Genomic DNA, 11,106 nt, shown 5'->3' with positions numbered 1-11,106 from the left:
CGTGGCGGGCGGAGCCCCTCAGACTCGGTCCTCCATCCTTTTCTCTGTCGAAACCCTCTCCGCGATGATTTAAACACCATCCAGATGGCAACCCCCTCCCCCATTCATATCTTTAAGCCAAACCCACTCAGACAAGCCCCTCCGAGGCAAGTTTCCGCCGCTCAGCCGCGGCACCCGCGTGGGCCGGCGCGAGTGAGGGCCTAGCTCGCGGTGGACTGGTGGCGGCCACGCTAGCAGCTACGATGCCGTCGAGGCTTCGGGTAAGTCGCGCACTGTGATGAGCTCAGTGTCCGGCGGGGGCTGCCCTGTCCGCCCCCCCCCGGCCTCTCCCGTCCTCCTCGCGCACCTCTGCCCGTCCTAGGAGGCGTCGGGCAGCCCGCCCCCCACGGCCGGAGGGGATCCAGAGCCCTTCCGAACGTCAGCAGCCACGTGACGTGTCCACGGACAGGCCGTCCGCCGGGGCCTTGGTGGCCAGTGGCGATCTGCGCGTTTTCTCCCTGTGGGGGAGGCTGGGCCCCAGCGAGGAGCAGACAAGCGGAGACGGAGCAGCTGAGGTGACGGACCCCGCCTGCGCCAGCTGAGGGGGCGGGGCCCTGCAGACACCTGACAGGCACCTGAGCGCATGCGCGGGGTGCGTGTGTTTGCGTGTGTGCGTGCGTGCGTGCGTACGTGGGAGCGCGTGCCTGCGTGTGTGCTCAGGAATTTGTAATCACACCTAAGGGGCGGGGCTGGGCGGGGCTGGGCGGGGCCCCCCACCCCGCTTTTCAGGAGAGACTGTCCCTAGAGACGAGTGTGGCCGGGGGGAGGGGGGGCGCCAATGGCACCAGCAGCTGCTTTTAACAGCCCCGCTCACCTCCGCTGATTAACACGCTCGTCAGAATAAAAGGGAAATGGAAGCGACCCGCCGCGCAGGGAGTCGGTGGGACTGGTGGAGTCCCCGGGCCCAGGTTCGCTGCGCGCGCCCTCCCCCCCGGGGCACAGATACGAGGGAATGAGAGCAGAGCGCGTCTGTCTGTCCTGCTGCCTCTGCGCCCGCTGGGCCCGAGCCCTGCGCTCTGCCACCAGTCCGTCCCGGGGCAGAGAGAATGCGATGCAATGTTTTCACCAAAAATGCTTCCTTTCTCTCCCAGGTGTTCAGAGACGGCATTTCCGCCTCCCATGTGCTGGGGGCGAGCGGCTGATGGGATGTGGGTGTCAGCGAGGCAGCTCGGTCCCCAAACCTCCCGGGAAGGCTCCGTTCTCTCTCCTCCATCGCCGGCCCACCCACCGCAGCGGGTCCGCGGAGCCCCAGAGCAGCTGCGCTGCCAGAGGGAAGGACCCGGAGGAGCCCCGCTCCCTCCCCCTCCCTAGTCACGCTGCCGCCACGACTGACCGGATGGAACCAAGGACGCATCCTCTGGTCAGATTCAGTCCTTCCCGCGTCTGCGCCTCTGGGCGGCGAAATTCACAGGCGCATCTCAGCGTCTTCCCCGCTTGGCGGGGTGCGGTTGGGTGATTTCCTTTCCCCAGGCCTTGGGCTCTGGTTAGACTCCAGGAGACCAGGCTCTGGTCAGACACTGTCCCTCGAGGGCAGGTCTCATGACGGAGAACGGGCGCTGGGCTGTGTTTCAGATGGGTTCTTCCTCTCTCCCCTGCCGGGGGCCCTGGGGGCCTCTGAGCCAGTCGCCCTGGGGGCCTCTGAGCCAGTCGCTGTGGGGACACAGTGGGGCTCTGGGAGGCAGAACTCACAGACGTGAGTTCTGAGACCTGTGCGCACTGAGCCTCCGGCGACGGGCCACCGCGTGTTAGGCTCTCCTGTCCTGGCTCTGGTCCCCGCTGGCGAGTCCCTCCTTCAGGGCACCGTGATTCCGTGCACCTGCCGGGCTGTTTCTCTTGTTTTGGGGGGAGCAGCCTCCCCGGTGACCTCACTTCTCTGAAGGATCTAAGAAGAGCTGTGGGCTTTTCAATTTGCTCGGCTTTTTGCTTGTTGCTAAGTCAGACCCACAACTTCCACGCGGCACTGGAAGCCAGTGCTGCCTGAGGCGAAGTCGGCCAAGGCAGCGGGAGGGCAGCGGGAGGGCATAGGGAGCCGCCTGGGGGCCGCAGAGGGGCCTGGGGGACCGGGTGCAGGCAGGCCCTCCCGGGGGCTGCTCCCCGGGGCTGCCCCGGGGCAGAGGGACTGACCTTGGCCACACGAGTGTGATTCCCCTTAACCCTGGTCGGTGGTCGGTTGGGCGCTAACTGTGCTTCGGGTGGTTGTTCAGGGCGCGGAGGCTGCGGCACAGGGGTGACGGCGCTGACAAGAACCCCCTTAGACGCTGCCGACCACGAGGACCGCGTGTCCCTTTGCCCAAGGCAGTCCCGGCCGTGTCTTCGGGCATCTGTCCTGGTCCGGCTCCTCCTTCTGCCCTTCCTCTTCCTCCAGTGTCTGTACAACTCAACCCAAAGCCCTCAGGTGGAGCCAAGCGAGTCCACGGGAGTCGGGTAGGACACAGGCTATGTACACGGTCAGAACGTCTCCCCTCGTGGCACGTGTTTACTACAAAGAGGAGGAAAGCCAGCTCTCGGTGGAGGTGCCCGGCTGACAGCCACTCGGCCAGGCGGACGGAGTGTGCGTTGCCAGCTGCAGGACAAGCCGAGCCACCCGAAGGGGCGCGGTGAGCGGGCACAGCGCCGCTCGGGGGCGGTCCTCCGGAGACGCACCTGCACCTCAGCAGGAGGGAGCGTGAGGCTAACGCGAGCTGAGGAAGAGTCCACGGCCCGTTCTCTGCACAGCGCCGGGGCCACGGGGGTCCAGGAGAGACGAAGGAGCTCTTCCAGGCTGCAGGCGACTAAAAATACACGATGACGGAACGCACCACGTGACGCTGAACGAGATCCTGTTTCTGTGAAAGACGTTGTCGGGACAATTGGCGAAGCCTGGATGGAGACTGAGGACTGGATGCGGTAAAGCCTCAGTGTCCGTTTCCTGGTTTTGATGGTTCTATTGTGTTTAGGGAGGAAGACGGCCTCGCTTGTAGGAAAGGTACATCACCGCACTCAGGAATCGTGGGCGTCCCATCAGCATAGCTCAGAAGTGACTTCAGGGAGGGAAGAAAGAGTTCTTTCACAACACATGCCTCTTTTCTGTAAGTTTGAACACTTTTTCAAAATATAACGTTTAAACGCCCCAATTTGGAAGGGAAGTTATATGCCTTCCCCACTTACGGAGGTGAGTTCCTCTAAAGCTCCTTCTCCAAGCCCGTCCCCGCGCCGGACTCGGGTGCGTCCTCACAGTTAAGTCTCTTCCTCTGGAGAAAAGCCTTCTGCAGAGCGACACGGAGGGCACATCCCTCGGACAGAGCTTGGGGGTGTCAGAGCTGAAGTCTCCCAAGCGAGCGAGTTAGGGGAGCAAAGAGTAAGTCCCAGGCTTGGGAGCCGAGAGTGCATCCAGGAGAAGGTGCAGAAGGTGGCCGTGCCTGGCAAACCCCTGAGCGGGGAGCCCAACCTTTGTGGGGCTTCGCACGCTAACTCACCACCACTCTGTTTCACTTTCCTTTTCATTAGAGGTGACTGCAAGATACTGACTATCGTAGAAACTAGTTGTTTATCTATTTCATATGTAGTACTTTGTATGAAAATGGGTATTTGATGCAGTGTGCTGGACACTAGAATCTAGTGCGACCTTGTAAAGTGACTCTGCTTCAATAAAAAAGAATGCAAATAAAAAACTAAATCACCATCTTTGTATTTCCACATTCAGTCTATAAAATGGATCAGAAGAGCTTTTGTTCATACCACCAAGCTATCTGCCGACTCTCAGAGCCAAAACCTCCTGTTGACATGGTTTGTCAAGATCACGGGGACAAAAGCAGGCGTCCCACAGCCACCGGGGATCACGGGGCCCCGGGTCAAGCAAAAGAGAAGGAACCCTACAGAGTCAGAGACCTGGAAAGAAAGATCCTCTAGGACAGGAAACCCCGCACCCAAGGGATGTGGAAACAGATCAAAAAATGAGAGGAGGATAAAGGAATAAATCAGTTGACTTTTGAAAGTACTGTACAAACGACCCAGTACTCACACAAACGGGACTGGTTTGGGAAGGCAGCCACAGAGAACACAAAAGGTATAAATACGTCTTGTCTCTTTGTGGGGTGGAGGGAAGGCGGTGACTCCTGGAGTCTGCCGGGGTCCAGGCCAGAAGGCCTCGCAGGACTTCGGAGATGCCGGTGGGACGCCCTGCCTGCTCTGCTCCCCTCTGTCTCGGGACCGCGGCTCTGCTGGTCTTGTCTCCCCTCACTCCCCCTTCCCACTGACGTCCACCCAAAAGGACCATTTTTAGTCTTCAAAGCATGAAGGTCGGATACAACATTCCCCAATTTGATCTAATCAAAGACAAATCTCCCCAGATCTGAACTACTGAACGCAGCCTACGGCCGACACTCTGCAGGTTCTGGAAACCACACCAGACACACTTCTAAGACAGATTTCTTTTCTAGCTCGGGTCCCTCTTTGGTCCCTTCAGACTTTCCCCTGAAGCTGTTGGACTTAAGTCTAAGCTCTGTAACCTTGACTGGAAAGATTCATACCCCAAGTAACTGTTTTCCTTTTTTATACATTTTTTGAGTTGTACTTTTCAAGGAATTCGTCTGTCTCCTCCATGCTGTGAAGTTCACCAGCAGAGCTGGCCCATAAGGCTGCCGGAGGACCCCTCGGGTGTCCGTGGGACCCACAGCGTGGCTTCCTCTCTCCCTCCTCCTATAGGAAATCAGAGTTGCCTCCTCTTGATCGATGGGTCCAGCTGAGACCTCACTGCATACATTTAAAATCATGTTTAACTCAGACCAGCTCTGTCCTCTCTGCTGGCCCTGAAATGCAGGTTGGTCAGTGCCTGGTGAATTCCAGGACCCGGTGAGGCCGGAGGGAGGAGGGGAGGGCGCGGGCAAGGTCAGAGGCAGGGTCCGGGGAAGGTGGGGAGGCTGATAAGAACGGAGTCCGTGACTCAGACGCTGGGTGGGTGCAGAGCAGGAGTGCAGAATGGCTCGGGCACACACCCCTTCCGCACTGCTTACGGCCACGCTTCCTGGTAATGTGTCGTGAAGCACTGTTTCCGAGTGCGTTTGCCGGGGCTGAGGAGCAGCCCACTTGTGTTCCACGGTTATACATTAAACTCCCGGGCATCTCAGGAGCCTTGAACTGTATATAGCTCATTTCCCTGTAACAGGAGAAGGAAGAGACGCACGGCTGAGAACTCCAGAGGGGCTTTCAGAAAGGGCTGCATTTTCTAACCTCTTGATGTAAACCTGTTTCCATGGAGACGTTTGAATTATGGGTGATCCGAAGTTTCCAGCTTACCACGATGGCGTGGACTGTTAACTACTTAATAATCAAAATACACATTTTATCACTGCATGCTGTAGTTTGGTGAACTAGAAAGTATGCCGAACAGCAAGGAAAATCCCAACAAAATGAGTCATCAATAATAAAAATAAACTGTCACAAAAATGTGAGACCAAGCGAAAACTCAGAAAGAGAGAAAACGAAAGCCCGTGTTTCTTTTTACCGGGTACGGAGCACACGCTTTGGCCTCGGGTGGGACCCCTTGCGTACTTCCAGGCATGAGCCGTGATCTTTCAGTCTTAACTCTTCGCGGCAACGATCGCATGGTCCCTTGTGTTACACGGCACAGCCTGGAGTTGCTAGCAGACCTGCACCGGAGCAGCGGCGGGGCAGGGGCAGTGTGCGCCGCCTTCAGCAGAACCCTAAGTAGGTAAGAGAGCCCAGCGGGAAGTTGGCCGGACGCGGTTCTCAGCAAACCCAAGCTGTTCCGGTCGGCAGTACACGTGGAGCAGGGCCCAGCCCTCCGCCCCCGGGGCTGGTGCTCTGGGCTCGGCCTCTTGCTTTTCAAGAATCCTTTGCTCCTGGTTTTAAAACAGAGTCTGACCTGTCTCGTAATTTGTGGGACGAGCTCCTCAGAGCGATCGACAGCCCGGGAAGAGACTTGTGTCCAGATTACATACGGCACCTTCAGACCCAGCCCTCACCAACGAACACACCAAACCCGCCGTCAGACACCCCGCGTGCCTGCTTCCCACTCCTCCCAGGGCCCGGGACCCCTTGGCGAACTGGCGAAGCCCCAGGCCCTGGCTCCGTCCGGGCAACACCCACACCTGCGAGTGTGAGTGCAGGTCCCTCTCCAACCCCCCCAGCCCAAGTGTGGGCCCCAGTTCAGGACGTCTGCTCCAGGGGAGCGTCTGGATGGTGTCCCCAAGGCGGGGTCCTGAGGGGGACCCTCCTTCACTAACCAGTCTGGCCTCCCCTGTGTTTGGGGGCGAAGCTACTTCACTTGCTTTACTACGTTTTGCTCCCCCCGCCCCCGTCTCCTCGGAGCCTCCTGAACGTTAACATCCACCCGCCGTCTCCCCAGCCTCTTTCCTCCAGCCGGGAATTGCGGTCTGCGGACGCGGCCCCCTGCGAGGGCCTGCAGCTTCCTGCCTCCGAGCAGGAGCCACGCACACGACTGCGTCTGGAAAAGCACAGTGCAGACGTGCTTGGGGAGCAGGGCGGTGCAGGGCTGGGAGCTAACAATGCCCCGCCGCGCCCTGTCAAGGACAGGGACGCCGGGCGGAGGCCAGGGGCCGAGGACACCACCGTCCCCAGAGGCCTCGGGGGACGGTGGAGCCCCCGCCCTGGGGGCGGATGCTTCCCACCAGCCTGGGGGGCTGGGCGCGGCCGGGGCTCTGCCTGCGCCCGGCCCCCCGGGTGACGGGGCTCGCTGGGGTGCGGGCCAGGCCGGCCAGGGCGGGGCACAGCCACATGGTTTCACATAGCCAGGTCTTTGTTTTAAAATCAAATTTTATTTTAAAACTTGTATTTTCCCCCTTGGACCTTCCTCAAGACTAGTTTTTTAATATTTTTTTTTTTTTTACAGATAATGACTTTTTACAGCTATTTTGCTCAAAACAGCAGCCAAGCAAGGTCTGTATGTTACATTCAGCTGCCAAGTCTCAGGTCTCTTTTTCAAACTTGAGCTTCAAGTTCACGCGGTCGAGTTTATTTACATCCATCACATGCACGTCCAGAGCCACGGGATCGCCGCTCGGATGAACACGCAGGGCGTCCCCAGCCCCACTTCCCCCCCCGTGCCCCCCGCCAGCCCGGCTGCTCCCCCCGGGCCCTTGGTTTGCTCTTGGGTTTCACACCTGTTCACACACGCGGGGCGCGCTCTCCCGGCGCGGCCTCCGGGCTCAGGGTCGCGGCTGGAGAGGCGCGCTCGCTGCCGGTTTGCCGGCTCCGCTCCGCTGGGGAGCGCTGGCATGTGCTTTGTCTCTGCTGATGTGACTGTCACTAACGCGCTGCTGTGAGTGTCCTGTCTGCGTCTGGGCGGCGCGAGCTCCCCTCTGTGAAGCGTCTGGATGGCAGACGAGGCATCCTCTTGCTCTTGGAAAGACTCTCCGACAATTTTCCAAAGTGCAGGAATTCCCGTCGCCCGGCGGCCTGGAATGCACTCGGTGTCTGCGTCACCGTAACCCACTTGGACGCGCAGCAGCGTCTCCGCTGGCCTGTCATCGACGTTCCCCTGATGACCAAGGGCGGCGAGCGCCGCCACCAGCTGTTTGGAGCTCTTATTTTGTGAAACACCTATTGAGGTAGTTTTGTCCATTTTTTGAAAATTGGGTTCTTTCTACACTATTTTTATATGTTTAACAGGTTTATTTCCCCCAAATGTCATGAGGACCACAGACCATCCCGGTGAACAAGACCTGAGCAGGTTAGGAGCAGGCAGTTTGGGGGGAAGAATCCAGATAAAACAGCGAAAATACTAAGAATGTTGGTTCCCTGAGTGACGTAGGAAGGAGATTAAATTGTCGGTCTCTTTCTTCCCAAAGGGAATCTGTTTCTTGGGAACAAGGTGAGCATTAAAAAAAAAAAAAAAAAAGACTCACTGACTTACATGAACGATGGAAAAACTGATGAGTGCCGGAAATACCAAAGTACCAATGGAGAATCACGGACAGGAAATAGACAGAGCTGCTGTTCAGGGAGGTACGTCATGGCTTTTGTGTGAAACCGCTCCTTGACAAACGCCACGGTTTGCTCTTCCTAGGCGGTGTTCGGGTTCACGCCAACGCGTACCTGAAACAGCCCTTGCTCACCTGGGGCTTTTTAAACATGTAGAGATGCCCTCACGGTTCGCTTTAATGATGGCCTTGTGGTGTGTAAATTGCAAGTGATCACTTCCTTTGGTTTTACCGTCTCATCAGGCTGACTGGCTGCTCCCAGCCTCCCTGCCGCCTCTGTGGGACCGCGCAGCTGAGACCCGTCCTGCTGGGTGGGGAACTTCCCGTCCTGGGGCCTGGCCTTTCCTGCAGGAAAGTGAGGCCAGCCCTAGGCGAGGCGAGAGGTACTTGGAGCCACTGGCATTGCCCACTCGCAGAAACGTTCCTGCGGGGCCCTCTGGGGTGTCTCCCCGAGGCTCTGATGGGCCAGCCCTCTGGGCATCACGATCACAGCCGGCCCAGGGCAGTGCCAGCCTCAGCGTGGTCCCCGGGAGGCAGTGTCAGGGGCCTGGCTCAGGGCTGCTGGGGGCTGGCCTGGGGAGGGGCCCCCGCCTGGCAGATGGGCTCCAGGCCCCCCGTTGCCTGGGTGGGCGCTGGGGAGAGGCTTGCAGGGCATGGAAGGAAGAGAAGTGAGTTAAGGAAGAAGAAAGGTCTTAGCCCAGGAAGGGGAGTCCCCGGGACAGGCAGTGAGCCACGGTGATGTCATGGCACCAGGCCCTGGGCCATCGGGGAAGCGGCCTTGCCGTGACGTAGGAGCTGGGGTGTGGGGTCCAGGACCGCCTCGCCCAGACTTGCATGATCGGATCAGAAGGACCCCCTGCTGGGCCACCTGAGCCTTGCAAAGAGGTGGAAACTCTCGGCATCACTCAGCAGCAGGAGAGCCTTCCCTGGGAGGTCCCTCCCTTGCTCCCCAGATCGACCACAGGGCCACGTGACCCACATCTGCTTCCCGACAGCCCCAAGCACCAGGGCACGAGGTCAGAGCCGCCAGGCAGGGCCAGGCAGGTGCCGGCCTGTCGAACGCACTGGGATGAGACGCACCCGGTCCGGGGCTTCGCGTCAACAAACCGGGAGAACGGTTCTGGCTGGAACCGATGAGGCACTCCGCCTTCTTCTAGATCGATTTTTAAATCTCCCATCGCTTAATTCATGGGACAGTCCAGCTGGCATGCCCCTGACTGCGGTTTCTTAGCGCTGTGCTCGTGGGAGTGATTTCACCGTTCTTTTCCTTCTCTGGGGAAACTGCAACAAGAAACAGTGTTTGGAACCTCTGTTGTTTCCAGAGCATGTTCCTCCTTGTTTTGGCTCACAGACCCCATTGAGCACGGTGGCCAGGTGCTTGTCACGTGGACTCGAGACACGCAGGTCCTGGGAGGTCCTGTGAGGGGACCGTGGCCACACAGGTCCTCACTGCAGGCCAAGGTGTGCCCAGGGTCCCTTCACCATCTGCAGCGCAAACCTCCAACACTCGGCCCTCAGGAGCACCTCCCCACAGCGCCCACTGCACCTGGGAGCTGGGCCCCGCGCCGCCGCAACCCCCCAAGGACCGGGCCGGACCTTCCACCAGAGACACAGACGAGGAAGGGGCGCTGGTCCCCTCTCACGCAGTCACCAGCCCAACAAGTGCCCCAGTTCTCAGCGGAGCTGGCACACCCCTGCTGCCCTCCAGTCCCTGGCTCGCGCTGGACTTACAGGACGTGTGACTCTGCAGGAGAGGAGATGCCTGGAAGCCTTTCCGGGTCTGTCACCTGCAGAAGGGCAGTGAGGGTGACGGGGGACCCTGGAGGGACACTGAGGCTCCCCAGCCTCCCCTGTTTCCAATGCCCCCGCAGCATAGGTCAGGAAAGGCTGAGGCCCAGACCCGTGGCCACTGGGGACACCCTGGGGCTCAGTCACTACTCTCAGGATCTCCCCTGCCCTGGGAGCCTCTCAGCTCAGTGCTGCACCAGGCCGGGGCCTCCTTGGTTCTCAGGTTCCTGGAGCAGAGGGGGCTCCAGGCTCTTCTCCCCACCGCCCCCGTCACCCACATCCAGCCGGTCCTGCCGGCCGTTCCCTCTCCTCTGTGAGGGATGCAGCCTCGGCATGGGTCAGAGTGACAGACCGTGACCTGGTGGGACCGAGTTAGCCGAGCTCTGGGCTGCAAGCAGAGGCTGCAGGAAACTGAGGGATCAGGCAGGTCTGATGCAAAAGTTGTTCAGAAGCTGCGGGCGGGGGTGGGGAGGTCCCCATGGCCTGGGACCCACTGTCACGGGGAGGATGGGGAGGCAGGTGCCTGGGACCCTGAGGGACACCCGTGCTAGGAGACGGTTTCCCGACAGGGCTGCCACCCTTGGGAAGGAACAGAGACGCAGAAAATCTGGGGTGGGAAGGTGGCCCTGGGGGACTGTTCCTGCAGGACATTCAACTCTGTGTCTCCATCCGTCCAGGGCTTCCTGGAGCCCTGCCGGACCCTTCACTGAGTCCCCACCTGTGGCTCGCCAGGGTGGGTCTCAGTGTCCGCAGCGCAGTGTCCTGATGGACATGTTGCGGTCACGTTTGGTACATCGTGCAATTTGATTCACGCATCAAACCCAGTGGAGTGCTCACCCTGCGCAGTGTGCACAGGGAGCCTGGAGGGTGAGTGTCAGAGGCGCTGTCAGCCGCCTCCCTGCTCCTTCCACTCTCCCCTACGAGTCAAGTCTGCTGGGAGAGCATTTCTGCCTGAGGGCTTTTTTTTTGGCTGCAGGAGATGCGGTGCCTGGTTGCAGGGCGAACCCGGAGTGCCGGAAACCCAATATCCCAGGAAAACAGCCCCAACTAATGGCAGGGGGCCCTGAGGGGGGATACCTGATTCCTCGCCCCCAGGAAGAGGGTCCCCTGAGGCCGTTTTACACCCTCTGCCTGCCTTCCTTGTGGGATGACGCTCACGGTGGTAACCGCTCCGAGGCGCATCCCTGCCAACTCGCTACCCTTCCCGGCATCGCTTCCCACCTCCCACCCAGGCTCCTTGGGGGTCTCTTCTCAAAAAAACTATTGTACTACTGACAAACTGAAATCAGAGTGGAGTGATCACAGTCAGGCCTATGAAAATGGGACGGGACACGTCCCT

Source organism: Camelus bactrianus, chromosome 19, assembly GCF_048773025.1.
Source record: "Camelus bactrianus isolate YW-2024 breed Bactrian camel chromosome 19, ASM4877302v1, whole genome shotgun sequence".
Classification (NCBI taxonomy): Eukaryota; Metazoa; Chordata; class Mammalia; order Artiodactyla; family Camelidae; genus Camelus; species Camelus bactrianus.
The sequence above is the reverse complement of the archived record's forward strand: the minus strand, read 5'-3'. Positions refer to the sequence as shown.